The 25,323-nt window shown below is 42.5% G+C and overlaps 1 pseudogene; it reads left to right on the forward strand.

Annotated features, from left to right (window-relative positions):
- The first annotated feature begins 834 nt into the window (after positions 1–834).
- On the forward strand, positions 835–25,095 carry LOC114585891 (ribonuclease H1 pseudogene; annotated as a pseudogene).
- Positions 25,096–25,323: the final 228 nt, after the last annotated feature.

A 25,323-nucleotide genomic window follows, 5' to 3' on the forward strand; every position in this document is an offset into this window, starting at 1 on the left:
GAGGTTCAATTTAGACATGTTCCCCCATGCATTTGTCTATTTAATGTGGACACCATTGCACATTGTCACAGTGAATCCCATACGTTAATTACGTGTTCTGTGAAGAAATACATGCTTTCGTCTGTCATGGTTGATGAAGCATACCTCTCAGATTATGTAGGAAATTTATTGGGCTTTCTGGAAGTGAGGGAAAGTGGTGAGTGAAAAGCACTATTGGAGTTTTTGTTTTGGTAGGAAGGTGGCATATAGTACATATTTAAAACAACCAAGTCAGGCAATTCACAGGAGCAATCCTGCATACTAATAGCAAACTCATTATTCAAGTGTGGATCCTTATGAAGAGAAAAGCGAAACCATAAGAGGGAGGAATCTGCAGGTTTGGGGAATCCCCAAGGTTTGCTAAAGTACAAAAACATATTGGGGATGTGAGCAAAATTGTATAAGGGACAAATGCCTCAAACAGCCCAGTGAGAACTGAGCGTGCTGGGGGGGGGGGCGCTAGGGGCACCTTGGAAGATGGTGGATATTAACATCTACCCAGCTCGCACGAGGTAATTAGAGGCTGATTATGGGGAGTAAATCAGTCTCCCTCATCTCTCCAGGGGGGAGAGATGCAGTTTTCACCCACTGTTGCCATAAATCACCCCCGAGTTCAGAAGAAGGAGGGGGTGAGGCACTGGGTGCACAACCTTCGGCGGGTCTCGGAACTCCTCCGAAGCTGCTTCCAGGTGCGAAACTAGTTGCGTTACTTAAAAGGAAAAAATTGGTGAAAGATAACGCACATGCTTCAAGAGAGGCAGGAGGTTCTTATCTGCTAACAATTTTACCACCGAAATGAAGAAGACTGAGACGGAAGATTACTTCAAAGTACTACGGACAAGCTGGTATGTGGATTGGAGTGGAACGGAACTCAAAGGGGGGGGGATGACTTTTTATCTTTTTTTGCTCTATGTGATTAACTAATAACCCTCCCTCTTAGAAGATCCGTCACAGCAACTAATTGGCAAATGGGACTAAAAATGAACTGTGTGGGAATAATATGAACTAAAAGGTTTTATTCTGTAAAGGATTTGGAAAGAAGAAGGGCTCTCTCTGTGACGCAGTAAGAATGGAGATTTGATATGAGACCTGTGTTGCAGAAGGTTTGGTCTTGGGGAGGGCGAGCTGAAGATTCATTATTTTCGAAGAGATTGCGAACTGGAAGGGGCAGCCCTCCTGGAAAAAGACTAATTTATGATGCAACAGGTCGGGAAAGTTAAAGAGTGAGCTTTTAGACTGTATTTCATCGGAACGACAAGATGGCGATTGCTTGCTCGAGCGGAAATGCCTGGACTATTGGATGAGAGTGATTTACGAGAGAGCAGTACAAAGCCCACACAGAAATACAAATAAGACTGTTTTTTTCAACCCACTTGCGGAGCAACTCGAAGGTGAATGAAAAGGAAAATGTGTAACGACAAGGATTGAGAAAAGGGGACTGGAAATATCATTCTTAATATGAAAGCAGCAGAAATATTCGAGGATTGGACTCCTGCCGATCAAGAAGCATGGGTACCCCCCACAAAAATTTATAATTTGGAAAACAATTGGATTATATGATATGTATTGTTATAATTTGGATTAATTGGTTTGATGTGTTTAATTTGGTAATATGAAACTTAATAAAAATATTTTTTTTTAAAAAAAGAGAACTGAGCATGCTCAGTGGCCACAGAATAGAGTATCCTGGGAAAGGATGTGACTTTTTGGAACCCTGAACAGCTAACATACTACCACCACCACCACCACCACTACTACTACTACTACTACTACTAATTGAATTTATATACCACCCTATACTCACAGGTATTGTTTCAGGATCCACTTTTGGGGTCCACATAGCCAGTGTGGATCCAACACATTTTGTTGCCACCGGAAGAAATTTTAAATGGGACCCTTTCTGTAATTAAGGGGCGGGGCACAATTCACTTGGGCATTCACCTGGAAAAGCCTGATTGACATGAATGTGGGATGTAAAACTGCAGTCAAGTACAACATCCCTACAGTGGACATGTTAGGGGATGTTTTGTCCCACTCAGGAGAAGGCTTCCTGTTTCCTCCTGAGCTGGGACAGACTTGAAAAGGGTGTGGTGTGTTGTACTAGCATGGAGGAGCACACGGCCTCCATGTTCTGATTAGTGTGTGTGTTCTCCATTTTGGATGTTGCTGTGTGTTTGGAGAAGTGACTGCTTAGTCGCAGTCACTTGGGGCTAACTTCTTTATGGACTCGTTCTAATTGTTATGTGACCTAAGCCTGCCTTCAGGGATATGTCTGTGAACCTGAATGAATCTGTGAGTAAACTACTTTTATATTAACGTTAATCAGATTCTTGTGTTTATTCTTTTTAAGAGGGAGTAGAAGGGATTTTACCAGGAAGGACTCTTTAATAGTAAGACTCAGATGAGTCAGCAACAAGCTGATCGCTGCCTAATTTAAAAAGGGGGATGTTCGGAACTCTGCTAGAATATGGAACTTGCTAGTGCAAGTTAGGAAGGAGATCATTAAATAATATATCCTCTCCTGCCTCCCTAATCATCCCCACAATGAACAAGAGCTGTACAATGCCGTTATTTGCCCCCATAAGTCATATTTGTCTGTCTTCCTGTTTGCTGTGCTTAATGGCATGCAGAATCCTCACCTCATATTTCTAGTATTGCCTCTGCAAACAATCCCTTTCTAGTAACCAGCTTCTAGGTTTCTAGAGCTCTGCACCATCTTATGACATCAGCTTTGTTCTTAGGAGTGATGTCTACCAAAGCCCAGTTTCACTCCTAGTGCCTACTTAGGGGAGCATTCTATGGGATGCAGTCCCTTAGGCAACAGGAAGGGGTTTCCTTGTCTTGAAGCCCCTCCTCCAAAGGAATGGGAGATGGTAGAGGAAAGGCAGGTGGCCTGGCAGTGAGAGATGAGGAGAGGCCAGTCAACAGGAATGGGAGCACAGTGTGTCCAAGGGTGAGGCAGGGTGCATGGCTGATGTGAGGTCTAGTGTGGTGTGTTAGTAAAGTCAATGATTACAACAGCACTGTTAGCAGAATCACTTAAATAACAGAGTCCAAAAGGAACAGTCTTGGTAACAATTTACTGAGGAAACTTGAACAAAAGCAGTGTACAACTGAGGAGAAATAAACAGAGAGGTTTTGTCTTTATTCCTGCAGGCCTTGTACATGGCAGCGAGATACTCAACCAAACCTAGAGAGGAAAAGCTCCCTGAGATCCACACAGCCAATCAGGGCACATGCTACCTCAGCAAACAACATGCTACTCTTCCTGGTTGCTAAGCAACACCCCCCACCCCCTCTTGGCTATTTCATAAATTCTTAAGTTACAAACTGAATAATCCCTGCTGTTACTGTACACTTTCAACATGATGTTGGGCTAGGACAGAGGAGACCTCAAGTTCAAATCCTCACTCGGTAATAAAACTCACTGGGAACCCTGAGGGCAGTCACTGTCTCTTGGTCTGGCCTTCCTCACAGGGTTTTTGTAAGATAAAGGAGGGTGTAGATATTAGCAGCAATCTCCAAGTATGAAATCTTACGTACTCAAAACAGTAGCACACGCACAAGAAAGAGGTAGCAGTAGGCTTGGGGAATCTTAACGTTTGCAAGGGTAAAACAAATATTTGGGGAGGGGGAAATGCAATGGGGAGAACCACTAAAACAGCCCAGTGAGGAATGAGCATGCTTAGTGGCACACAAAATGCGGAGTGTCTGCTGAGGGGAGGAATGGAGGAGTGTCCTGGAAAAGGCCATGGCTGGCTGAAACTTTGAAAGGGAGCAATCAATACTGCAACATTTTGTTGCAGGTCCCCCTTGTGTAATAAATAAGTGTGGAGGAGGTGACAGTGCTCTTCTTTGACAGGTACAAAGAAGAGAAGATTATCTGGAAACAACAACACGGGCTGCTGCTGCTTTGGCTATAGAAATGCAGGAAGGCTTTGGGGTGATTGAAGTCAGCATACCATTCTAATATTGTGCATGTGGCAGCAAAACACCTAATGCCACTCCAGTAGGATACAAATATTTTCTTTCTTTATTGCTTTCCAAATACAGTCTATATAATAATTATGTGCCTTATCTTGGTGTGTTATGGCATGCAAAGGCTGAGGATATCAAGTCAATTGATACTTCTGTTGTCTGATTTGGGAGCTTTAAATCAGACTTGAGCTGTAATCCTATACACCCTAACTTGGGAGTAACTTCTTGACAAGTAAACATGCATCGGATTGGGTTGTGCTGCTTTTAAAACTCAGTGGTCTGGTGCTGGGGAGAAGCATCCTAAGGAGTACTGAAGGGGAAGGGACATAGCTCAGTGGCCTCAGAGCACTGGCCTTGCATCGAGAAGGTCCCATGTTCAATGCCTGGCATCTCTAAGAGATGTGTCTGCCTGACATGTTGAAAAGGTGCTGCCAGTCAGTGCAGAGTTGACCATTTTGAGCTGGATGGACCCGTGGTCTGACTCCATAAAAGCCGCTTCTTTTGTCCTTAAGCTCAGCTGAGCTGTTAAAAGTTAAAGGAAGACCCACCTCCTCCCCCGTGGTCTTCAGCACCTGCCCTTTGCATCTCCAGGCTTGCTTGCTTGGGATGCAGCACAGGCAGCTCTGGCTGGTGTCCACGGGGAGACCAACAGAAGGGAAGTCAGAAGGCAGGCCAATGGGGGCTGGCTGAGGGCCAACTGAGGTTGGTGGGGCAATGCCCCACTTGCCCCCATGTACCAGCCTCCATTGAGGAAAGGGTGCTCTTAGTTGTGGCACTCAGACTGTGGGACTGCCTCCCTAGGGAGATTTGCCTGGCTTCCCTCTCTCTTCAGATGGGCTCTCAAGAATTTGTCTGGCTTTGGGGTTTGGCTATATTTCTTCCTCTATTGACTGACTGACTGACTGACTGCATCTTATTGTGCTCTCAGTTTTAACTATATTTTTAATTTGGTTTTTGGACATTAAATTTTATTAGTGTTTTATTTTGATTCTATTTTAACCTATGGGGTTGAAAATCAGGGTATATAACAAAATTTGGAGTAGCGCTTTAGTAGAAAAAATGACAAATAAATTGAGAGTGGCCAGAGGAAATTGGAAATACAAGTTTATCTCAGATTGGCTTAATTTTGTTATGTGTGATAACAAACGAACTATGATAAAGCACTACCACTACAGTATGTTGACCTTTGGAACTCTCTTAACTATTTGGTCCTGATGTAATATGAAAACACCTTCAAACAGGTCAAGTTAAAACTCTGGTGAAAATAGGAAAAGCAGAACCTTAACTAGTGATGTACCCAAATGTCTCTGTAACATTGTATTCACTTTGTCATGTTTATATTTGGGTTTTAATATAGGAAATTAATAAAACAATGTAAAAATAAAATAAAAGCAAGACATAAATATTTTTAGAAACAAATAGATATTTTACATCTGATGTAAAAGCACCAGAGTGCAATTGGACAATTTCTAACCAATAGAAACTTGTAGGAGCTTCAGTATGGAAAGTAACAATAGGATATGTGAAAGATAGATATTTTTACCTTCTTGAGAGAGGGCCAAAGGGTTAAGTTAATGGTGTTGGTCCTTTCCACCTTCTTGGCCACATAAATTTCATGCAACAGCAACTGATTTCCCTATTTCCACTTTCTTCTAAGTCACCTTGGGCAATGGAACAAGGGCTTCTTTGCTATCCGCATCTTTGGACACAATGCTTGGTAGACGTGTCTTACAAAGAAGCTTTTAATAGGTACATTTTGTAGGTGTGCTTGGAACAGAACCAATTGTTGTATGCATAGATCCCATTACAACAGCCATCATTGCATCTTTTGTTTTTTTTATAGTAACCCTCCTTGCTCTAAGGGAAGAGAAGGGTTAGACATATCAGCTCTTGATTTACAGGTGGAGAACTGAGGCCGAGAGAAGGACTAATAGCTGCCTTTCACCCCACAAAAAGAGATCAGCAATGAGCGCGCTCTTCATACATTCACGTTTATTCTGCTCCTGTGAAAAAAATCTGTCTAGCTCTTGTAAACCCAGATCAGCAAGTGACAAGCTATGAGGTGCTACATGGGAACCCTCTTCTTAAAGTATGGTTAATCCTTCCCTCCTCACTCCCCAGCCTTGGGGGACTAAGATTGCACACAGGTGAGGTGAGATATGTGCAGATCAGGCCTGTTCCCTTGACTCTAAGCGCTGTGGTACCACCCACTTCCCCACGGCCTAACCCCAAACGCAGAACAATAACAATAAAAAAGTTGCTCCAGACTTTATAGTGGAGGGACTGAGTGTTTGCTTTCTTCTATTGGCAGGCACAGGTGAGAATTTTCATCCGTAATTACTGTGCAGGAGCAAGCAGGCACTGGCCCAAGCCGTCCTCACCCTGTGAGATGGTGAAAGGCAGGTTCCAGCCCTGCATCCATCTGAGTGCCAGGAAGCCCAGCCCCAAACCTGGCATTGCTCCACATGCATGGTACCAAACAGGATGAATAGAGAGAGAGAGTTGCCTGGGGAGATGATGAGTCTACAGTGGGTGGAGGGGCAAAAGAGCAGGCAGTGTGTGAACACATTGCTAGCTACACCTTTTGCCTCAGACATCTTCTGCCACCAAGTTCAGGGAAGGGGGGTGGATGGAGAAAAATACTACTCCTCACTAATAATCTAAACAGATGGTTTAAAAAGACTTGCACACACACATTTTAATTAGAGACTGAGTTGTTTGATTGATAAAGTCCCTGCCTCTCAGGATGGCAGCTCTGTTCAGAGTGTAAAACAAAGGAGTTAATAGTTTACACACACACACACACACACAGAGAGAGAGAGAGAGAGAGAGAGAGGCCAGTCCTGAATCTCTTTATTGCTTGTCCTGCTGTTGGCTGTTCCTCTGGTCTGAAGTAGTATCACTGTAGGAATGTCCCAAGACTGAGGGATGGAGAGACATGTTCAGGGAGGGGGAGTGAGCAGGAAATGTGGCTTGCTCACTTTTTTCCAGTTATTTTTAAGTCTTTCCTGTGACTTCTACAAAACATGTATGGGCATATGAAGGCTGAAAATGACAAGGCCTTAAATGTGAAATAAACTGTATGTTGAACCCTGTAATTGGGTAAGTTGCTAGAGTACTACAGTACTAGCTGTGTAGAGCTGCCTTTGAAGATTGCTTGAGGCTAGAATTGAACATGACAGCTCCTCTCCTTAAGGAGATGGTTCACAAGCAGCACATTCATTTGGTGCTTCAGAATTTGGAAAATTTGGAAAGCCATCAGTGGCTTACCTGCTATATACTACCTGCTCTCTATGTCCTGATTTGATACTTAAATCAGCAGAGAGTGAGTGCTCTTTGGACTATGCCTTATGAGTGCCATGCTTGTTAGAGAAGGGGGTGGGCTGTCCTCAGTCACTGCTCTATTATAATGGAATACATTTCCCTTTAGAGACTTGCCAAAGCAAGAACTTGAGCATATTCTAGAGGTGCTGAAAAATCTTTTCTATACCGCCAACACTTAAGGTGGTAGATAGAAGTGCTTGTGTTTGGTTTGGGGAATATTCTCATTGTGTCATCTAGCAGAGCTTTTCTGAGTAGTGTGGGGCCTGTTATAGTCTGGCTCAAAGGAGATGGCAGAACCAATGGCAGCTTGCTGTGACTTGTTTGCAAGGCATTTTGAGGATAAAATCGCTTGCATCCATCGGGATCTTGACTCTGCTGTTACAGCAGATGAATCTCAAGGGCACAGTCTAGTCCTGTTGTGCTGGATGAGTTTCAGCTGGTAAGGCTCGAGGATTCAGACAAGGCTCTTGGATTGGTCAGGGTGACCACTTGCGCTCTGGACCCTTATGCAACTTATGCAGGCGTTATGTTCCAGGGATTGTACCTAAAGCTAAAATCACGTACAGTCAAAACACATTGGGTGCAGTGACGGGTGGGAATGCCAAAGTCTTTTTTCCTGGACATCTGCCCCCTTTTTAATTTATTATTATTATTTTGCCAGGCGTATAAAGCTGAATGCGCACAAGTTAAATATGTGCAAGTTGCATGCTTACTGTCTCTGTTTACCGTCTTCTCCACTGATTTAAAAGCCAAGATGGATATGTTTATTTTGGATAAAGGACAAGAAAAACTTACTTGCCGTGCAATATGTTAGCTACAATGCAAAATCTACTTTGGGAGCTGCATAGTGTGCCCATGTGTGTGCTTTTACATGGCCTATGCACTAGAGCAGTAGTCGTCAAGTTTTTCAGGCCCCCCATTTGGAAGCCAAGTCTGAAATGTTTTACCATATATTTGCATACTAGTACTGCTACTCTTGCAACCCACCTTACACCAGGCCTACAGATGGGTGAATCCTAAGGATTCTTAAGGACTGCCTGATCCCTTATATCCTAGCCTAGTCACTGAGATCTAAAGATAAATAGAATATACGGGTGGAATATATGTGTGAGAAATATGTACACTTGAGACTCATACATTTGGCAGCTAAAAAAGTAATGTGAAATATCCTCAATTTCACTGGACTCACAAATACAAAATCTTTGGTGAGTTGGAATGTTCTTACAACATTATCAATGAATGTGCCTTGATTTTCCACAATAAACATACCCACAATTCTGAGATCTTTAAGTGACAGGAGTCAGATAAATGGGGGAGGTGACAGAATGCATTGTTCAGACTGTCAGCTTCTACTGAAACCATACATTTTGAATATTAGCAACCATGCTTGTGTGCCTATGTGGTCCTCTCAGCTGTGTGGGCTTTCAGCATCACCTGGTATGCAAATTCTCTCTCGAGGTCTTGCGACTTTGGGGTCTGCTGCCCCAGCAGCCAGTGTAGATGAACTCAGGAAGGTCACTCAGATTTGGATGGTATACTTCCAGCCCAGGCAGAGTAAAAGGATGCACATGAGAGCAAAGGACAAAACCAACTTCAAGGAGGGATATAGACAAGAAGTAACCGTTGAAAACACTGTTGAAAACATCCAATACTAGTCCTACCCAGAGTAGACCAATTGAGGTTAATGACCCTAAGTTAGTCATGTTCATTTACTTCAATAAGTGTATGCTGAATAAGGCTAGCACTGGATACAACCTATTGAGTATGTGCATTGCTTAGAAATGCTAAAGATTAAGTGATATATAAATGCCTTAAATAAATCAATAAAATATCTCTGTGAATTTGCCATTTATGAGAGTATATATGTGGGAATGTTGTGGGTAACAGGAGAGGATATACAGCAGAGCGCATTCCCCCTTTACACAGCAAGAAGCTGGTTGCATACTCATGTGGGTCTCTTAAGACAACAAACAATTCAATCTGACTTGCCCAGATTGGATATGTTCCTGGTAAGATCCCTTGAATCCCTCCTAAACTAATAAATCCTAAAAGAATAAAAACACAACTGTCTTATCCATAAGTAACAAAAAGAAGTTTTACTCACAATCAGGCAGAGCACAGTGTGATCCCTGAAGGCAGGCTTTAGGCTTAAAGTTACAAATATGTACAAATAGGTTTACCCCATATGGGAGATAACCTGGGGAGACTCTGGCTGGCAGCCATCAGTGCAGTGGAAGTGAAGCAGGAAGTAGGCAGAACAAAAAAGAAGGGAGGTGGCTACATGACTTGACCTTTTACCAGGTCTGGAAAGGTCACACCCACCTACTAGTCACATGCAAAAGAAGGATGCTCCAGCCAGGTGTAACAGGAAGTTCAACTGGCTGGACCAACATCCCCTGCATGACCACTCTAGCAAAACAGGTAATGTTGTACTTGACTGCTCCAGTGGATTACATCTCACCAGGAATGGAGAGAAAGAAGATGGGGATCTACTGGCAGATCTCTCTGTGATTTTCAGTACATTGGCAAGGATTTGGGGATTCCCAGTTGTTTAGGAATATTAATTTCCCACCTAAATTAGGCTGTTGAAATGAAGAAAGGTTTGGGATAACCAGGAAGGGACTTTTGGGTGAAAATTCTGATACTGAAAACAAATTCTTAGGCTCAGAGGCAACTTGTTCTTTAATTCTAAATGGATGTCTTTTGTACTCAGCTCGGGGGTTCTAGTAAAAACTAATGCAGTTCAAAGAAGCCTGAAGCCTACCCCTATTCTACACTATAGACATAAAATAAATAGCAGCCATTCTCCTGTCATTTTGTGACTGGTGTTTAGGATCTCTAGCAAAGGATTCTCTGGACCTTTGCCAAACTACAATTCTCAGGGTCCTTTGCAGGAAGTAATGTAGAATAAACCGATAAATGGATCTAGGTTTGTAGTGTAGATAAGGCATTATTTGCATAGGAATGTTTTTGGGTTGTTAATAACACCCAGCCATAGATTTTCCCTTAACGGCAGGAGGCTGGGGAAAATGGGCACCTGAAAGGATAGGATAGTGGTAACTGGATCCTTATTATGCATTTAAAGGATCTAATATATTCAGAATTTTACGGCACCTCTAGCCCAGCATGGCAGACTTGGTTCGTCCAAGTAAAAACCTTGACATCTGGCAAAAGTAAGCAAGATAACTGTGTGAGACACCTTGAATTCTGGCAGTTGTGTTGACTTTGAGACAAAGCGAGGGTTTTGGAAACTCTTATGTTGGTTCTATATTTTGTTTGGATTCATGTACCAAAGTCACAGAAAATATCTAAAGAATGCCAAGGCTGCTGACTACATGCCATAAACATAGGTGTTATTTAATCACTACACAGATTCAGTGCCAGATTTAAGTATAAGCTAAACAAGCTATATATAGCTTAGGGCCCCACTCTCTTGGGGCACCCAAATTTTTTTAAAGGGAAACAAAACTGGATGTACATTTCCAAAATATAAGATAAAAAACAAAATGAAACCTACATACAGCAACAATGTTTTGTGTTGTGTAGGTTCCTATGATGTAAGTAATGCTAGCCTGCTCCCTAAAAATATCACATATAAAGGGCCCCATTTCCTTCAGTAACTTAGGATCTCATCAAACCTAAATCCGGCCCTGCATAAATTTCTCTCTTACCAAGCTGTCTGGGAGATGGAGCAGAATTTGATTCTTGCAAGTCCTTGGAAAACACAATCTGGGCCAACCCTGCTTGCCTAGCTAAATGCCCTTATTTGTGGACTGACATCTCAAGTGTTGCTCACTGGAAGGACAGATCCTGAAGCTGAGGCTCCAAGACCTTGGCCACCTCATGAGAAGAGAAGACTCCCTGGAAAAGACCCTGCTGTTGGGAAAGATGGAGGGCACAAGGAGAAGGAGACGACAGAGGACGAGATGGTGGGACAGTGTTTTTGAGGCTCCCAACTGTGGGAGGCAGTGGAAGACAGGAGGGCCTGGTGTGCTCTGGTCCAGGGGGTCATGAAGAGTTGGGCAAGACTAAATGACTAAACAACAACAACAACAATCTCAAGTGTTTGGAAGCAACAAGGCCCAAATTAATCTAGACAAGGTAACCAGTGCCTTGTTTCATTTCCAAATTTAAAAATGTGTTGCCTTTACATGCCTGCCTGAACTAATATAGCAGGATCTGTTTCCACTTGGAAACAAGAAGACTGAAACAAAGAAGAAAGATTATAATGGCTGGGTAGCATGGAGATGTTGGTTCTTCTTGACAACAATTTGTCAAATCTCTTGCCTGGTCTTCACTGTGCACTAGGTTTTTGCTGAAGCATGCTGCTGTTACAGCTGATTTGCATCTCTTGATTAAAAGCTTTCCCTACTAGATGCTCCTCACATCTATGCTACCAATTCCCCACATTTCCTGCTGCACTTCAGGACAGATGCATTGCGCCAGGACACTGCTTTCTTCTGAGACAGGAAGTATTGGTCAACAGGGATGGGTTGGTGTTACTGAAACAGTACCATGTGCTGGTCTGGTGTACTGCACACTCCACTGAGTCATTTGTTGACATTGTTGTAGGTGGCAGCTGAGAGGCAAGGCAGCTTGAAGCTTGGTGAACTTGTTAGTGAGTAAGAAAAGCCCATTGTCATTTTTAGAAGAAGGACCAGAGGTGTGCCTAGATTTCATCTAATCAGAGGTGGTTGAGATTTCTGTGATTGGGAATTGTTCAGATGTCTTAGCCAGAACAGCCATATACTTTCACTGTGGCAGACAGACCATTCTTCAGGTAACAATATCTGGAGCTGTGTGAAGTCATTAGATACAAGAACAATAATAATATTTTTTTGGCAGCTTCCTTTTTGGTGCTGCTCCAAATTCATATGATAGAGGAAACTGCCTTGTAATTGGAGATAATTGGAAGTTGCAGAGTCAGGATAAACTAAAAAATAAGGTGCGAGATTGGTTACACTATGCTCAAATTCAAGAGGTTTTTAAAATGGACAAAAAAGTGGGTTTCCAGGTGGAAAAATCGAAATTAGAGACGGAATTGTTAGAACCAAAAACTAAGACACTTTCGAAAATTTATAACTTGCTGCTGAAATGGAATACACAGGATGAGACAGTTAAATCTGCCATGATAAAATGGGCACAGGATGTTGGACATAACATTATGTTTGAAGACTGGGAAAGGTTATGGAACACCGGAATGAAATTCACGGCATGTAGTGCCTTGAAGGAAAACATTATGAAAATGATATACCGGTGGTACATGACCCCAGTCAAGTTAGCTAAGATTCACCACCTGTCTGACAACAAATGTTGGAAGTGTAAGGAGGCAGAGGGGACCTTTTTTCATCTCTGGTGGACCTGCCCAAAAGTGAGGGCCTTCTGGGAAATGATTTATAATGAATTGAAAAAGGTATTTAGGTATACCTTTCCCAAGAAACCAGAGGCCTTCCTGCTGGGTATGGTGGACCAGAAAATGTCAAAGAAGGACAGAACTTTGTTTATGTACGCCAGCACAGCAGCAAGAATACTCATTGCAAAGAGTTGGAAGACACAAGATTTGCCCACGCTGGAGGAATGGCAGACGCAGGTGATGGACTACATGGAGATAGCTGAACTGACCGGCAGAATCCGAGATTTGGATCAAGAAACAATTGAGGGGGACTGGAAAAAATTTAAAGACTATTTGCAAAAATATTACAAACTGTACGAATCTTAAGATAGTGCACGATCAGGAAACGGTATGCTTTAGCAATTATGATTAAGTAAATGGTAAAATAAGTGATAAAAGAGAAAAGGAGACAAATTGAATCGAATATGTTATGTTTATTTTAAAGGTATTGAAACTGAGACATAGTACATTGAATTCGGATGCATAACAATTGAAAGTTACACTGAGGTATGAAATAAGGTAACAAATTGCTGACATTGTCAATTTAAAGAACGCAGATCCGGAAGGGGTGGGGAAGTCCAAATAGGGATGTATTTATTTCTTTTCTTTTTCTGTGTGTGTTGTTTTTTGTTTTGCTAAAAAAGAAAAAATTGTTTCTTGTATCTATTGTATGTGTTTGTAATGTACAAAACTATGGAAAGAAACGCAATAAAAAATTTTATATAAAAAAAAAAAAAAAGAAACTGCCTTGTAGTGGGTAAGCCCACAGGTTCCCCTGGAAGCCCCCTAGAGACTCATAAGGTGGACAAAAATGTATATTAGAGGAGTGTGTGCATAAAAATTCATATATTGGTGAGATTAACATACAAAATATATTCTATTAAGGAAAATTACTTGTTGAAGTGTGCATATCAGGCAAAATTTCACTCAAAAATGTATATTAAAAATTTGCACTAAAATGCTGCTGAATTTTCATGAGGACTATTTAAAGAACACATTTGTAAACCAATGCAGAAATGTGGAAAATTGAATTGAAGATTGGAAAAATGAGAAACTGAGAGAAACCAAACAGATAGACTTTTCTATCCCTACATGTGGCTATAGGACAATTTTTAGTCCATGAGGAGGAGTGTGAGAATGTAACCTTGGGCTTATCCACACTGTTCCTTCGCTGTTTGCAGGCACAGTCCAGACTTTAAAGTGTCGTGTCTGAGTCCTTTTTTCTTTCTTTTTTGCTCCAGAGTGTTACCTGTGAAAACCTGCTCTTCAAAGCTCAATTGGAGCAAACAGCACTCCACAGAAAATCTGAATTTATGCTTGCTCTGATCGAGCACTAAAGAGAAGGTTTTTGTAGGGAAAGCTCTGGGCCAAAAAGCAAACAAACAGATGCATGATGGAGCAATAGGAGGCTGCTTTGTTGCACAGCCAGCAGTAATGCTCATAGTGCTTGCAGCACAGAGCATGTGATTTTTTTGGTCACATGACTTCACTCTTAACTGTGGAAATGAAAAGTCCACCTAATTGTGGAGATGCCACCTAGCAAATGGTGGGAGTACAGGGGACATCGGAGCAGAGTGTTGAATCAGGTTTGGAACTTGGATAGAAAATCTGTGGAGTGAAGAGGTCCATCTGCCGCTGAAAGAGCTGAACCTGGAAGACGGCAGCACTAGCAGTTGGCTGATGGCACCCGGATGCACACACACGTTAGCAAAAGGAACAAGAAGACATTCAAACAATTAATTGATATTGTTATAATTTGGCTGTTATTGGGGAATATTGGAAAACGAATAATTTTTTTAAAAGAAGACATTCAAACAAGTGTGAGTGTGCAAGGAATCACAGAATCTTAGAGTTGGAAGGGACCCAAGGGTCATCTAGTCCAACCTCCCGCAATGCAGGAATCTTAGCTAAAGCGTCCATGGCAGATGGCCATCCAAGCTCTGCTTAGAGACCTCCAAGGAAGGAGAGTCCACCACCTCTTGTGGGAGTCTGTTCCACTGCAGAACAGCTCTTATTGTCAGAAAGTTTTCCCGAATGTTTAGTCGGAATCTCCTTTCTTGCAACTTGAAGCCATTGGTTCGAGTCCTACCCTCCAGAGCAGGAGAAAACAAGCTGGCTCTTTCTTCCTTTAAAAAATCAATAAATAAAAATAAATCTTTTTTATTCAGTTTCACACTCTACATTTGGATTCAAACATTAATCATAATCATCAACATTTAGGATTCCCTGAATCCTCGGACTCCCCCCCACCCCTCCATGCTTTCCATAATCAAACATTTCCTACTGCATCACATAATTACTCTATTTTTTTAGAATAGTCCATTTTTACCTTGGTTTTTAATATATTACAAGTGTTACTCTAATCCTGCCAAAGTTTTTAGCTGTTTATAGTCTTCTCTTAAATAAATTGTTAAATTTTCCCATTCTTAAAGTTTCTATCTTCCTGGTTTCTGATCTTCCTGGTCATTTTCGCCATTTCGGCGTAATCCATCATCTTCATCAGCCATTCGTCTTTGGTTGGGACTTTATCCTTTTTCCATCTCTGGGTCAGAAGTATCTGCGGTCATCATATACATATATAATCATTTCAGCTCCCTTGGTATCTCTGCATCTAGAATTGCTAGTAAAAAAGCTTCCATTTTTTTCACAAACATTTTTTTCATTATATATAATTTCCCAGAATGCTTTTGTTATCTTGCACGTCCACCACATGTGACAGAATGTGCCTTCTTTCTCCTTACACTTCCAACATACCTTTGAAGCAGTTCTATACATCTTTGCTAATTTTGTAGGTGTAAAGTACCAACCATACATCATTTTCATATAAATCTCATTCAACGCATAGCATGCTGTAAATTTTAAGTTCTCCCTCCATAACTTTTCCCTATATGTAAATTGGATATTGTGCCCAATATCTTTTCCCCATTGTATCATTACTGATTCAAGTTGTTCATCTTTAGCAATACCTTATATATTTTAGAAAGTAACTTCACCTTATTTTCCAATAAATATTTTTCAAACCTTGAAATTTCCTTACTAAATCATTTTTTCTTATCAATTTTAAATACATAATTTAATTGGTGATATTGCAACCAATCTGTTACTAAATGTCTTATGTCCTCAAATCCTTTCAGCTTTAATTGTTGTTCCACTTCCATTAGCAACTCTTTATAGGTTGCCCATTCACTTTTTGCATTAATCTTTTTCAAGGATATCGCTTCCAATGGGGAAAGCCACAATGGTGTCTTCTGTTTTTATATGGTGTCTACAGGTTTTTATATTTCTCCCATACTGCATAAATTGATTTTCTTACCAAATGATTTAAAAAACCTTTGTGCACTTTAGTCTTCTCATACCAAAGATATGCATGCCATCCAAATGTATGACCCCCAAGGTCTAAAATATCAGTATTTTTAAGGGTTATCCACTCCTGCAGCCAACAGAGACAGGACGCTTCATAATATAACTTCAAATCTGGCCACGAGAATCTCCCTCTTTCTTTGGCATCTGTTAATAATTTATATTTAATCCTTGGTTTCTTCCTCTGCCAGATAAATCTAGAAACATCTTTCTGCCATTGTTTGAAGTGTCCTGCTCCACTGAATAAAAATAACATTCCTGTCAAAACATTCATTTTCATTACGGAAATTCTTCCCCATAGTGATAAATTTATTCTTCCCCAAACCTCCATATTTTTCATTATTTCTTTCCAAGTTGTTACAAAATTATCCTTAAAGATATTTATATTCTTGGCTGTCAACCATATCCCCAAATACTTCACTCCCCCGCCCCAATTGTCAATTGTGTTGCTAGTTGTAACTTATTTTTATGTTGTTCTGTCATATTTTTTACCAATACTTTCATTTTGTTTTTATTTTACTTGAATCCCACTACCTGACCAAACTCAGGTATTTTATCTAGGAACCTTGGTATACTGTCATTACAAGGTTGACTGCAAACGCTCTCAGCTTGTATGCTTTGCACCGAACTGTTATACCTTTTATTTCTTCATCAGATCTTATATTCCTTGCCAGAGTCTCTAGTACTAAAATAAACAGTAAAGGCAACAGGGGGCAGCCCTGTCTTGTCCCATTTGTGATTTTGCATTTTTCTGATATTACATTATTCACCATCAACATTGCCTGCTGCTCTGTAAAAATTGCGTCAATTTCTCTTAGAAATAATTCTCCAAAATTCATCATCTCCATAGTTTTTTTCATAAAGGTCCATGACACATTGTCAAAGGCCTTCTCTGCATCCACAAACATCAAGGCTGCTTGCTTTTTATTCCTGACTTCCAGATATTCTATTGTATCAGTTATGTTCCTTATATTATCCTTTATTTGTCGGCCAGGAAGAAGTCATCAAGCTAGCTATCTCTTCCATGTGACAGCCCTTAAGCTATTTGAAGACTGAAGGAATGTGAGAGTTGTTGAAGCACATACTGTATGTGCCAATCTACAAATGAAATGACAGGGCACACAACCCTTCATGAAACACACCCCTCACTACACAAGAGACATCCTATACACTTATAGAGTTACAAAACTATGCATTAACATGTAAAGAAGTACCCCACAGACATAGGTTGTGCACTCATGGAGTTATGTGAACAACCTCCAGAGCAGTTTGCAAAAATGAGACTAAAATACAAAGAAAAATTAACATATTAAAAATTAATTCCTCAAAATACATGTAAAAGCCTGGGAAACTAAATATCTGCCTGGTGCCAAAAAGATAACAATGTTGGCATCAGGTGAAACTCTCTGGGAAGGAAATCCACAAATGATGCCATCACTGAAAAGGCTCTCTTGTTCAGATATAGGCTCACACTGACAAGCTTATGTTCACTTGTACACATTTACATGTGTCCATTTCATATGCATGCAGAAAGAGAAATCCCTTGTGCGGGTAGGTGGTTTTTTTTTGTTTGTTTTTTAAGAGCATACCAATGTCATCAAGACCCGCCCCCATGGCAAGCTCACTGCAGTCTTCCTCTCTCCTGCAGAGAGTTCACATTATTTAATCCTCTTGTAATATTTAGAAGTTGACTACATGTTTTGTGACAGTTACAACTCAGTGGCAACCCAGGTTTTCTTATTGTTCAGTCTCTCCACAAATTGGTTCTGCGTAGGTAGCTATGAAATAATCTAGTAGGTTTTTGTTTGTACTAGGTTTGTTTAAATAAAACTAGATTTTGTTTGCCTTAATTTTTTCTGTCCATCTTCCTGACTCCATGAAGAATCTTACACCTCCCTATACTACCGTATTTTTCGCTCTATAAGACGCACTTCCCCCCTCCTAAAAAGTAAGGGGAAATGTGTGTGTGTCTTATGGAGCGAATGCAAGCGGGAGGCTCTGCTCAGCGCTCCCTTTAAAGAGCACCGTGGAGCGTGTGTGTGGCTCTTGGGGGCTTTTGGGGGAGCCTTTCTCCTGCTGCCCTGAAGAGGTCCCATAAGCCAGCAGCGATCCCTCTTGCTGTCCTGGCTTCTGGCCCTTCTGCGCAGCCTCTTCCGGGCAGGGGGAGCCTTCATCCTGCTGCCCTGAAGAGGCTTCGCGCGGCTATCCCAGAAGCCAGAACAGCAAGAGGCTATCCCAGAAGCCAGATCCCTCTTGCTGTTCTGGCTTCTGGGATTCAGAATATTTTTTTTTCTTGTTTTCCTCCTCCAAAAACTAGGTGCATCTTGTGGTCTGATGCGTCTTATAGAGCAAAAAATACAGTATTTTATCTCTGGGTAGTTTAAACTTTTAGTAGATGGGGGAAATTCTTAGCGGGAATAGATAAAATGTGATAGTATGCCAAGTATAGGAATAGTTTGTGAAATGCCCTTAATGTCTGATGCTAGTTGACTAGTATAATCATATATTTCCTCTTAGCATAGTTCATCTGTCATGTAACAATGGAATGATCACTTTATTTTCAGTTTCAGGGAATTTGAAAGGATCTGCCTGTGTAGAAAGTAGGATGACCAGACTTGTTGCATTGAGAAATGCCCAGATAATGGCACCATATAACATACTGACAGGAGCACTTCTCTTTAGATGACTTAGAATAGTAGTTAATCCAGCTCTGATGCCATCAAGTGGAATGCTTTATGTGACGATGTAATGAACAACCTGCATGTTTTAAGCCTCTTAATAAACAACTGCATTCATTACAGGATCTCATTGCAACAAGCAGTAGGTTTCTTGGTTTTGGAGCTGTTCTAAGTGTTCATACAAAGAAAACCAGTATTAAACCAACAGAGGAAACAAGTAGGCAGATGATATGTGGGTGTGCATGCAGGCAAACCCTGTAACTTCAGCATCTGCTGCTGAAAAGGAATGAGGAAATGAATCGGCAGCCTCTCCTTTGTCGCTCAGGACCCCCCTTCCTCCACTCTGCTCCCCACCTTTGATGAATGCAGCAAAATCCACATTAAGAGCCACGGGCAAGAAGGAATATTGTTTAATGAAAATTGGTGGGTGAAAAGAGGAAGCAAAGACATGAGCATGAAAGGCTAGGGATGGTTCCACTTAAGAGCTGGAGGAGATGTGGGCTACCCATGATATATTTTGGTCAGTTTTTGGTTAGTAATGCCAGAGGGTCTGGTAATGCCATAGGCTGATGTCTCTCCAAGGGAGCTTCCTGTCCTTGGCCTCCCCTGTTTGCTTTTTACTAGGCATGATGAGCTGAACTATTTTCTGACTGAGAGTGGCCTCTAAAGCCTTAAGGACATGAACACACAGGCAAGTCTTCCTTTTCAATCAGAAAAAGGAAGCCCAAAATGACCACAAGAAGAGGCAAAAAACGATCAGGGTTGCAGTGGGACTTCAAGATATTACCCCATCCTTGGAACCTCTGCAGAATGGGATGCAAACAATCAAGTGGCAGCTTATCCATTTACTCAGCTTATCCATCTTTAAATGGAAGCTTGTGATATTTCATTCCTTCATGGTCCACTCTAAGCCCAAAGAAAGCATGTTCACTGGCAGAGAGGAAACAGAAGGCACACTGACACTACATTCCTAGAGTGGCTTAACATTGGATTAACTGCTATGACTTTTCCCAGACCAAACCTGAGAATTGTTGTTTAGCAAAGCTGCTGAGAATTTCAGAACTACATTTCTCAGGATTCACTGAGAAGATGGGATGACTATTAGAAAGAGCTTCAATGTTTTACTGATTATTGGCCACCAGTCAGGATGCCAAGTAGGGGAGAGCTCTTTCTCATGGCAGGAGTGAAGAACTGGATCTGGCCAGTGGGTCTGATTCCTATCTACACACACTCAAATGTGGGCTGTGTTTGACAGGGGGTAGGGCTGCCCATGTGTTAATCACCTGATGTCAGGTGACATTTTTTTAGCTGCATTGGCAAAAAGAATAAGTGTGCACACCATTTCCCTAGCACCAACAATTAGCTGGTAGCACTAGGCAAGGGGTTTTGTAGGCGCTGCCCCTTTGATCTAAGTCCTGCCTTTAGCTGTCCCATACCTGACAGGTGGGTGTGGCTTGGCTGAAACAGTCTGGCTGACCAACAGGGAAACCTGGCAGGACTGGGCTCAAGGTTCCCCACCCCTGTCTTATGGGTTTCTCAGAAGCATCTGGCTGGCCAGTGTGAAGAGCTGCCCCTACCATTAGGGGGGAGATCTGAGTGTGCCACACAACATTCCCTAAGATGACATGCTGCTGCCAGGTGTGGTGGAGGATGCTTTTCCATTACCAGTTGAAGCAAAATTCAGCCTAGCTGACTTCTTGCCCATCACCTTAGGCAATGAAATGTATTGGGCTGGCTCTGTAACTGTGAAAAACTGAATTATATAGACTTTCAATCTGATGCAGAGTGGCTTTTCTTGATTAAAAGCCCATTATGATTGACTAAAAAGATGTACCTGATAAACTTATCCAGGCTTTTTAATATTGAATACATTATTTTAAATCTAAGTACTTCTAAGCACTACAGCATCTTAGAAGGTAAAGGTAAAGGACCCCTGGATGGTTAAGTCCAGTCAAACCTGACTACGGGGTGTGGGGCTAATCTCCACTTTCAGGCCAGGGAGCCAGTGTTTCTCTGCAGACAGCTTTCCAGATCATGTGGCCAGCATGACTAAATAGCTTCTGGTGCAACAGGACCACTGGTTACCACTGAGCCTCTTGGGCATCTTAGAAGATGCATTCCCTGGGATATATCCGAGAGAAAGACTGGGGAAAAAGGGGGAATACCTCTTTTAGGATAATGCCTGCTGTGACAAAGGTGTGCATCCTCTAAAAAAGGATGTTTTTCCCATTTAGAATTACCGGTATTGTTTTTCTCATATGCAAATGTATATAACCAATAAACTGACAAAAACTCGTGCGATAAAACTACTTTCTTTAACCAAGTGATGGCCCTAAACAAAGTCTTGAGTACCTGTGCTTAAGTCAGCACAGTCCATAGCTCCCCTGTGGCCCACTTACACTGGGGATTCTCCCGTTCAGCCCCCCGCCCCTTTTGGCACCATTTTTGTCAGGCACATAAGTGGGAGCGCATGTGTTGATGGGAACCCAAGCAATGCCACTGCTCCGCAGGGCCAAGCTGATACGCTCCACCTTGGCAGGCCCAGCCTGCCTTTTATGGAATTAGTGTGCACATGAGGGGGGCGGGGGGGGGGGGCAAAACATGATTAAGATGAGAAGCAGAAATGTTTTGTTATTGCGGGGAGTGAAAGCGAGAAACACACAGCACAGGACACACATGCAGACATGGTCCTTTCCTGCAACATCCTCACTGTCCTCATAAAGCTGTTAAGGAGGAGCATAGCAAATCCTACCTACATATGGAATCAATAAAATTGTGACCAATTTTAAAATCCCAGAAGGTTGTCTTGTCCAGTTTGTTCCCCGTCTTGGCTCAGGCCTTGCTCCCTGGGGTGGTGGGTCAATGAGAGTGAGTCCGCAATGGAAAAAGAGAATCATATAATAAATGCAGAGTAGTAAGAGAGCAGTCCTGGAGTGCTGCTGCCAATCAGTGTAGACAGTACTGAGCGAGATGGTCAAGAATCTGACTCCTGTGTTTCTGATGAGATGCCTAGAAGCAATGAACCTCCATCCAGTCAGGGACAGTGTCTTGCTCAGCCAGTTCTGCTACTGCCTCACAGGCCATATGCTAAGGGAGGTGATGCTTCACTGCAGATTATCTTCTGGCCCAATTATTCTCAGGCACATGTAACCCTCTTTGCTTGCTGGAGGCCCTAGAGGTCCTGGCTGTGATATGTGCCACAGCAGGCAAGCTTCTCTGCAAAAAAGGCCCTTGGACTCCATACAGCATAAACAGGCGAGGCAGACTAGGCTCGGAAGAGCCGGGTTAGTGGCAGTCGAGATGGAACAATTTACTTAGGGCTAAAGAGCAGAGGAGTGGCCAAGGATTGACTCCAGTAGGCTTTTCTCTATAGCTTCTAGATGAGGCATGAAAAGCTTTCCCCAGTTCCCAGTGAAGTTTGACAGGCGAAAAGCTCTTCACGTTGGCAAAAGCTTCTTTTCTCACACCAGATTGAGGGTGGGGTTTTGTTTTTGGCAGACTTGAGCACAGCACAGTTTCCCGTAGTCAGGCCAGGTGATTTGTAGCTAAACCAGAGATTTTTAATATTGTTACGAGCAGAGCAGAAAAAGAGGCGCCAGAACTCACCATGAATGTCTCCCTCATTCTCTTAGAATGGCCATAGGCGCTCACCTGAGAGGTGCCAGAACTGAGTTCCAGTGAGTTCTGGCTGAAAAAAGTCCTGGTTATGAACCACCCCAATCACCTTTGAGCAATGCGAGATTCCACCAGGGTTTGTTTCCTTTGAAAAATGAGGCACTGTGGGTACACTCTAGAATCTTAAAGATATATGGTTTTATTTACACATATATATACACCTGAGTTTATAGGAACGCGGGTGGCACTGTGGTCTAAACCACTGAGCCTCTTGGGCTTGCCGATCAGAAGGTCGGCGGTTCAAATCCCTGCGATGGGGTGAGATCCCGTTGCTCCTGCCAACCTAGCAGTTTGAAAGCATGCCAGAAAGTGCAAGTAGATAAATAGATACTGCTTCGGCGGGAAGGTAACGGTGTTTCTGTGCGCTGCTCTGCTTTTGGTGTTCCATTGCTGGCCACATGACCCAGAAAAACTGTCTGCGGACAAATGCCGGCTCCCTTGGCTTGTAAAGTGAGATGAGCGCCGCAACCCCAGAGTCGCCTGTGACTGGACTTAACTGTCAGGGGTCCTTTACCTTTTTACACCCGAGTTTACTGTGGAGAGAGTTCTGAGCATTCACATCTCAAGAGAGGCCTGCTTCTTGCAGGAGTGCAGTATTAGATTCAAAGGCAGCCAAGCAGCCATCTCTGTTCTTCTTTAAAGCAGCTTATTCCAGTCAGTCTGCATGGCTTCTGACTCCTTCCTCCTCCTTCCCAGAAACCCTCACCCAGCCCAACACAACTTCCCCTTCTGCTTACCATTGCCCTGTGTGACCCTGGCAACCTTCCCCTGTGTGCCTTGTTGATGGCTTCTATTGATGGTTAATGACTGGCCATTTCAGCCTTTGCTTCTTAATGGCTGATGTCAAGCTGTGCTAGTTTGTTACCCTAAAGTTAATCCAGCAGTGTTTGGCACAGTTTTAATCAAACCTTGATTAATCTGAACTTTTAATAAATGCAAGAATTATGAAGAGGATCTGGCATAGTCCCATAACAAATTTAGGGGGAGGCGCTGTAGGTTAAACTACTGAGCCTCTTGGGCTTGTTGATCAGAAGGTCGGTGGTTCGAATCCCCGCGACGGAGTGAGCTCCCGTTGCTCGGTCCCTGCTCCTGCCAACCTAGCAGTTCAAAAGCACATCAAAGTGCAAGTAGATAAATAGGTACCACTCCGGCGGGAAGGTAAACGGCGTTTCCATGCGCTGCTCTGGTTCGCCAGAAGCGGCTTAGTCCTGCTGGCCACATGGCTGTATGCCGGCTCCCTCAGCCAGTAAAGCGAGATGAGCGCCGCAATCCCGGAGTTGTCTGTGACTGGACCTAATGGTCAGGGGTCCCTTTACCTTTAGTCCCCCCCAACTTATAACAATATAATAGAAGTTTGATTGCAGACAGTTTGTAACTCATGTAGGTAAACCAGATTCACATGTTGTAAAGCTACTTAGTCCAATTTGCTTTATGCTATTATAACATCTCTGTCAATTTTATATTATTTGTTATTATTAGGCTACTTGCAGCTCTTTCAATTTCCCTAACTATAAAAATTGCTGTGATAATTACTGGATTCATCTGGTAAATAATGTACCACAATAATTTTCTTTTGTTGGTTAGGCTTTCAAATAAATAAATAAATTTGTTTGCTAGCTGTACCTTTAATCAGTGCTGGTTCCAGGTTTTGGATGGCCCTGGAGTTGAGGTGGGGAATCACAGGCCTGGAGGCCAAATGCGGCCCTCTATATCTTTCTATCTGGCCCTTGAGACTCATCCCAGGACATACCCCTCCTGAGCCACATCCTCCTCCCCCACTGTCCCAAGGCTGCCCTTGCAGAATGCAGCAGGCAGGGAAGATGATGAGAACAAATCCAAAGTTAGTTGGCTCTGCCTGTCATTGGCTCTGCGTCCACTTCCTGTTAGTCTCCCTGCCCTTTGCCCTACCATTCCCAATGGGCACCAGCCGCCACTGAGCTCAAAGTATTGCAAATGGTTCTCCACCACCCCATGTTATAATAGGTTCCACCACCAAGAAATAATAGGTTCAGGGGTAAGAAGACAACATCGTGGTCAGATTATAGTTCATACAAGAAACCATATGAACAGCCCTCAGAAAACCAACGTGAGAGAAAGCGTGTAAAATATACCGAGGTACCTTACACACCTCCAGAACGCAAAGATGAATTCTCATATACAGGAGATTATGCAGTTGTTTATACTGATGGGTGTTGCTCAAGTAATGGGCACGTGCTGGAACTGGTGTCTATTGGGGACCCGATCATCCTTTAAATAGTAGTGAAAGACTTCCTGGATGGCAGACTAATCAAAGGGCTGAAATACATGCAGCTTGCAAAGCAATAGAGCAAGCCAAGAGTCAAAATATCAATAAACTGGCAATCTATACTGACAGCAAGTTCACCATCGAAGGTATGACAAGCTGGGTTAAAAACTGGAAGAAGAATGATTGGAAAACATACAAAGGAACAGATGTAACAAACAGGGAGGACTTTGAAAGGCTTGCTAATTTGGCATGGATATCCAGTGGAAACACGTCCCAGGTCATTCTGGCTTTGCTGGAAATGAAGCAGCTGATCGACTAGCAAAAAAAGGAGCTGGAAAGTCCTTGTCCTAGAATGTGTTAGAAATATCCATTGACTTTGGGGGCAGAGTAACAACATTTCTGACCAACAGGCTGTGATTGTGATGGATAAATGTTGAAGTAGGTTATGTTGAGAGATGATGACTGGCCCATGATCATCCAGCAATCTTCATGCCTGAGTGGGCATTTGAACCTGGGTACCCACAATACTAGCTTGCTTCTCTCACCTCTTTGGCATCTACCTGGGTGTTTTTAGAGACAAGATGCATCCACCAGCACTCCCAACTCAGAGGTTTCACATTGGGTGACTCTCA

This window comes from Podarcis muralis, chromosome 15, assembly GCF_964188315.1.
Source record: "Podarcis muralis chromosome 15, rPodMur119.hap1.1, whole genome shotgun sequence".
In the NCBI taxonomy this organism is placed as follows: domain Eukaryota; kingdom Metazoa; phylum Chordata; class Lepidosauria; order Squamata; family Lacertidae; genus Podarcis; species Podarcis muralis.